This window comes from Pseudophryne corroboree, unplaced genomic scaffold (genome assembly GCF_028390025.1).
Source record: "Pseudophryne corroboree isolate aPseCor3 unplaced genomic scaffold, aPseCor3.hap2 scaffold_500, whole genome shotgun sequence".
Taxonomy (NCBI): Eukaryota; Metazoa; Chordata; class Amphibia; order Anura; family Myobatrachidae; genus Pseudophryne; species Pseudophryne corroboree.
In genome coordinates, this window is record NW_026970106.1 from 402,661 (window position 1) to 409,440 (window position 6,780).

The window sequence follows — 6,780 nt, forward strand, 5'->3', positions numbered from 1 at the left end:
TTCTTTCAAAAATCCACTTCATTTTCTTTACCCTATTATTAAAATGGTAATTGACAAAAACAAACTACATTGTCACCAGAAGAGCAATACAAAATGTACAAGTGATATATTAAAATCATCTTTCCAGCTTGAATTTCAATGATGCATTGGGTCAACAATTTTGTGAGAAACATCTTCACCCTTAAATAAAGATTTTCTTAATTCCTTACCTGTGTGCTAATTAGATATCACCTTGTTTTCACATTAAACAGACTTCCACATGAGAAAGCAGCAAGGATGCAGTGGCGTTAATGTTTCCTGGTGTCAACCTGTATTATTTCAGTAGACATTGAAATGAGGATACATCTTGCTGCCTTTCCAATGAAGCAAGTTTAATTTAGTAATAGGTGAAAAACCATCCTTACAAAGGTGTTAATCAGAGACTTGGCTTTGTGGACACTTTTCAGAGAACAAATTTGTTAGCATAAAAATAAAGCCAGAAAATAAAGAGCTGTTTAATCACTCAATTGGATTTTTCTGCCAGCATATTTTTTTTCTCTGCAAACCACTGCTAAATTGTGCTTCCTAGCTGTTTTTATAAAATCACTGAATCAAATCTAACTCTGATTACATCAGAGAAGGCCAGGTACCCTACACCATAACAGGGGGTTTGAAATTTTGACTTGTCTACTTAAAAATCACCAAAATCTGATAACAAGGTCAATTAGGTCCCTGGGTGGGATTGAACCACCAACCTTTTGGTTAATAGCCGTACATACTAACTGATTGCGCCACAGAGACACTTTGCAAAAGTACATACTGACAAAGGCTAATAAGCATTCATCTAAAACGTTTCCTAGAAAAACTTTAAAAAGTCAATAATCTGGAGAGTTTTTGTAAGATGTTTCTTCCATCAACCAACGAAGAAACACATTGGTACTTTCCCATGATGAGTGAGTGCTTCAGGATCTCTTGCACTTACATGTGCAGCAGAGTACAGCAATGGAAGCATGCTGGGCCCATAACCCAGAGGTAGGCAGATTGAAACTATCTTCTGCTATATGCATTTTTTTTTGTTAATTAAAGTAATCCAAAACTGGGATTGATATTTTGGCTCTTTTATTTTTACTTAAAGTACAACAACTTTTACCATTTTAATTTGTTTTAATAGTATATTGACAGTATTGTTTTCTTTCAAAAATCCACTTCATTTTCTTTACCCTATTATTAAAATGGTAATTGACAAAAACAAACTACATTGTCACCAGAAGAGCAATACAAAATGTACAAGTGATATATTAAAATCATCTTTCCAGCTTGAATTTCAATGATGCATTGGGGCAACGATTTTGTGAGAAACATCTTCACCCTTAAATAAAGATTTTCTTAATTCCTTACCTGTGTGCTAATTAGATATCACCTTGTTTTCATATTAAACAGACTTCCACATGAGAAAGCAGCAAGGATGCAGTGGCGTTAATGTTTCCTGGTGTCAACTTGTATTATTTCAGTAGACATTGAAATGAGGATGCATCTTGCTGCCTTTCCAATGAAGCAAGTTTAATTTAGTAATAGGTGAAAAACCATCCTTACAAAGGTGTTAATCAGAGACTTGGCTTTGTGGACACTTTTCAGAGAACAAATTTGTTAGCATAAAAATAAAGCCAGAAAATGAAGAGCTGTTTAATCACTCAATTGGATTTTTCTGCCAGCATATTTTTTTTCTCTGCAACCCACTGCTAAATTGTGCTTCCTAGCTGTTTTTATAAAATCACTGAATCAAATCTAACTCTGATTACATCAGAGAAGGCCAGGTACCCTACACCGTAACAGGGGGTTTGAAATTTTGACTTGTCTACTTAAAGATCACCAAAATCTGATAACAAGGGAAATTAGGTCCCTGGGTGGGATTGAACCACCAACCTTATGGTTAATAGCCGTACATACTAACTGATTGCGCCACAGAGACATTTTGCAAAAGTCCATACTGACAAAGGCTAATAAGCATTCATCTAAAACGTTTCCTAGAAAAACTTTAAAAAGTCAATAATCTGGAGAGTTTTTGTAAGATGTTTCTTCCATCAACCAACGAAGAAACACATTGGTACTTTCCCATGATGAGTGAGTGCTTCAGGATCTCTTGCACTTACATGTGCAGCAGAGTACTGCAATGGAAGCATGATGGGCCCATAACCCAGAGGTAGGCAGATTGAAACTATCCTCTGCTATATGCATTTTTTTTTGTTAATTAAAGTAATCCAAAACTGGGATTGATATTTTGTCTCTTTTATTTTTACTTAAAGTACAATAACTTTTACCATTTTAATTTGTTTTAATAGTATATTGACAGTATTGTTTTCTTTCAAAAATCCACTTCATTTTCTTTACCCTATTATTAAAATGGTAATTGACAAAAACAAACTACATTGTCACCAGAAGAGCAATACAAAATGTACAAGTGATATATTAAAATCATCTTTCCAGCTTGAATTTCAATGATGCATTGGGTCAACAAATTTGTGAGAAACATCTTCACCCTTAAATAAAGATTTTCTTAATTCCTTACCTGTGTGCTAATTAGATATCACCTTGTTTTCCCATTAAACAGACTTCCACATGAGAAAGCAGCAAGGAAGCAGTGGCGTTAATGTTTCCTGGTGTCAACTTGTATTATTTCAGTAGACATTGAAATGAGGATGCATCTTGCTGCCTTTCCAATGAAGCAAGTTTAATTTAGTAATAGGTGAAAAACCATCCTTACAAAGGTGTTAATCAGAGACTTGGCTTTGTGGACACTTTTCAGAGAACAAATTTGTTAGCATAAAAATAAAGCCAGAAAATGAAGAGCTGTTTAATCACTCGATTGGATTTTTCTGCCAGCATATTTTTTTTCTCTGCAACCCACTGCTAAATTGTGCTTCCTAGCTGTTTTTTTTATAAAATCACTGAATCAAATCTAACTCTGATTACATCAGAGAAGGCCATGTACCCTACACCATAAGAGGGGGTTTGAAATTTTGACTTGTCTACTTAAATATCACCAAAATCTGATCACAAGTTTAATTAGGTCCCTGGGTGGGATTGAACCACCAACCTTTCGGTTAATAGCCGAACACACTAACCGATTGCGCCACAGAGACACTTTGCAAAAAGTGCCTACTGACAAAGGCTAATAAGCATACATCTAGAACGTTTCCTAGAAAAACATTAAAAAATCAATAATCTGGAGAGTTTTTGTAAGATGTTTCTTCCATCAACTAACGAATAAACACATTGGTACTTTCCCATGATGAGTGAGTGCTTCAGGATCTCTTGCACTTACATGTGCAGCAGAGTACTGCAATGGAAGCATGCTGGACCCATAACCCAGAGGTAGGCAGATTGAAACTATCCTTTGCTATATGCATTTTTTTTGTTAATTTAAGTAATCAAAACTGGGATTGATATTTTTGCTCTTTTATTTTTACTTAAAGTACAATAACTTTTACCATTTTAATTTGTTTTAATAGTATATTGACAGTATAGTTTTCTTTCAAAAATCCACTTCATTTTCTTTACCCTGTTATTAAAATGGTAATTGACAAAAAAAACTACATTGTCACCAGAAGAGCAATACAAAATGTACAAGTGATATATTAAAATCATCTTTCCAGCTTGAATTTCAATGATGCATTGGGGCAACAATTTTGTGAGAAACATCTTCACCCTTAAATAAAGATTTTCGTAATTCCTTACCTGTGTGCTAATTAGATATCACCTTGTTTTCACATTAAACAGACTTCCACATGAGAAAGCAGCAAGGATGCAGTGGCGTTAATGTTTCCTGGTGTCAACCTGTATTATTTCAGTAGACATTGAAATGAGGATGCATCTTGCTGCCTTTCCAATGAAGCAAGTTTAATTTAGTAATAGGTGAAAAACCATCCCTACAAAGGTGTTAATCAGAGACTTGGCTTTGTGGACACTTTTCAGAGAACAAATTTGTTAGCATAAAAATAAAGCAAGAAAATTAAGAGCTGTTTAATCACTCAATTGGATTTTTATGCCAGCATATTTTTTTTCTCTGCAAACCACTGCTAAATTGTGCTTCCTAGCTGTTTTTATAAAATCACTGAATCAAATCTAACTCTGATTACATCAGAGAAGGCCAGGTACCCTACACAATTAGAGGGGGTTTGAAATTTTGACTTGTCTACTTAAATATCACCAAAATCTGATAACAAGGTCAATTACGTCCCTGGGTGGGATTGAACCACCAACCTTTTGGTTAATAGCCGTACACACTAACTGATTGCGCCACAGAGACACTTTGCAAAAGTACATACTGACAAAGGCTAATAAGCATTCATCTAAAACGTTTCCTAGAAAAACTTAATAAAGTCAATAATCTGGAGAGTTTTTGTAAGATGTTTCTTCTATCAACCAACGAAGAAACACATTGGTACTTTCCCATGATGAGTGAGTGCTTCAGGATCTCTTGCACTTACATGTGCAGCAGAGTACAGCAATGGAAGCATGCTGGGCCCATAACCCAGAGGTAGGCAGATTGAAACTATCCTCTGCTATATGCATTTTTTTGTTTGTTAATTAAAGTATTCCAAAACTGGGATTGATATTTTGGCTCTTTTATTTTTACTTAAAGTACAATAACTTTTACCATTTTAATTTGTTTTAATAGTATATTGACAGTATTGTTTTCTTTCAAAAATCCACTTCATTTTCTTTACCCTATTATTAAAATGGTAATTGACAAAAACAAACTACATTGTCACCAGAAGAGCAATACAAACTGTACAAGTGATATATTAAAATCATCTTTCCAGCTTGAATTTCAATGATGCATTGGGGCAACGATTTTGTGAGAAACATCTTCACCCTTAAATAAAGATTTTCTTAATTCCTTACCTGTGTGCTAATTAGATATCACCTTGTTTTCACATTAAACAGACTTCCACATGAGAAAGCAGCAAGGATGCAGTGGCGTTAATGTTTCCTGGTGTCAACCTGTATTATTTCAGTAGACATTGAAATGAGGATGCATCTTGCTGCCTTTCCAATGAAGCAAGTTTAATTTAGTAATAGGTGAAAAACCATCCTTACAAAGGTGTTAATCAGAGACTTGGCTTTGTGGACACTTTTCAGAGAACAAATTTGTTAGCATAAAAATAAAGCCAGAAAATAAAGAGCTGTTTAATCACTCAATTGGATTTTTCTGCCAGCATATTTTTTTTCTCTGCAACCCACTGCTAAATTGTGCTTCCTAGCTTTTTTTATAAAATCACTGAATCAAATCTAACTCTGATAACATCAGAGAAGGCCAGGTACCCTACACAATAACAGGGGGTATTCGGTTAATAGCCAAACACACTAACCGATTGCGCCACAGAGACACTTTGCAAAAAGTGCCTACTGACAAAGGCTAATAAGCATACATCTGGAACGTTTCCTAGAAAAACATTAAAAAATCAATAATCTGGAGAGTTTTTGTAAGATGTTTCTTCCATCAACTAACGAATAAACACATTGGTACTTTCCCATGATGAGTGAGTGCTTCAGGATCTCTTGCACTTACATGTGCAGCAGAGTTCTGCAATGGAAGCATGCTGGACCCATAACCCAGAGGTAGGCAGATTGAAACTATCCTTTGCTATATGCATTTTTTTTGTTAATTTAAGTAATCAAAACTGGGATTGATATTTTTGCTCTTTTATTTTTACTTAAAGTACAATAACTTTTACCATTTTAATTTGTTTTAATAGTATATTGACAGTATAGTTTTCTTTCAAAAATCCACTTAATTTTCTTTACCCTGTTATTAAAATGGTAATTGACAAAAAAAACTACATTGTCACCAGAAGAGCAATACAAAATGTACAAGTGATATATTAAAATCATCTTTCCAGCTTGAATTTCAATGATGCATTGGGGCAACAATTTTGTGAGAAACATCTTCACCCTTAAATAAAGATGTTTCTTCTATCAACCAACGAAGAAACACATTGGTACTTTCCCATGATGAGTGAGTGCTTCAGGATCTCTTGCACTTACATGTGCAGCAGAGTACAGCAATGGAAGCATGCTGGGCCCATAACCCAGAGGTTGGCAGATTGAAACTATCCTCTGCTATATGCATTTTTTTGTTTGTTAATTAAAGTATTCCAAAACTGGGATTGATATTTTGGCTCTTTTATTTTTACTTAAAGTACAATAACTTTTACCATTTTAATTTGTTTTAATAGTATATTGACAGTATTGTTTTCTTTCAAAAATCCACTTCATTTTCTTTACCCTATTATTAAAATGGTAATTGACAAAAACAAACTACATTGTCACCAGAAGAGCAATACAAACTGTACAAGTGATATATTAAAATCATCTTTCCAGCTTGAATTTCAATGATGCATTGGGGCAACGATTTTGTGAGAAACATCTTCACCCTTAAATAAAGATTTTCTTAATTCCTTACCTGTGTGCTAATTAGATATCACCTTGTTTTCACATTAAACAGACTTCCACATGAGAAAGCAGCAAGGATGCAGTGGCGTTAATGTTTCCTGGTGTCAACCTGTATTATTTCAGTAGACATTGAAATGAGGATGCATCTTGCTGCCTTTCCAATGAAGCAAGTTTAATTTAGTAATAGGTGAAAAACCATCCTTACAAAGGTGTTAATCAGAGACTTGGCTTTGTGGACACTTTTCAGAGAACAAATTTGTTAGCATAAAAATAAAGCCAGAAAATAAAGAGCTGTTTAATCACTCAATTGGATTTTTCTGCCAGCATATTTTTTTTCTCTGCAAC

At 34.4% G+C, this 6,780-nt stretch overlaps 1 non-coding gene across 1 annotated transcript; it reads right to left on the bottom strand.

The window, feature by feature from the left end:
* Nucleotides 1-3,045: 3,045 nt before the first annotated feature.
* On the bottom strand, nucleotides 3,046-3,119 carry TRNAN-AUU (transfer RNA asparagine (anticodon AUU)). Its single transcript has one exon. It is a non-coding gene; the product is annotated as a tRNA-Asn (tRNA).
* Nucleotides 3,120-6,780: the final 3,661 nt, after the last annotated feature.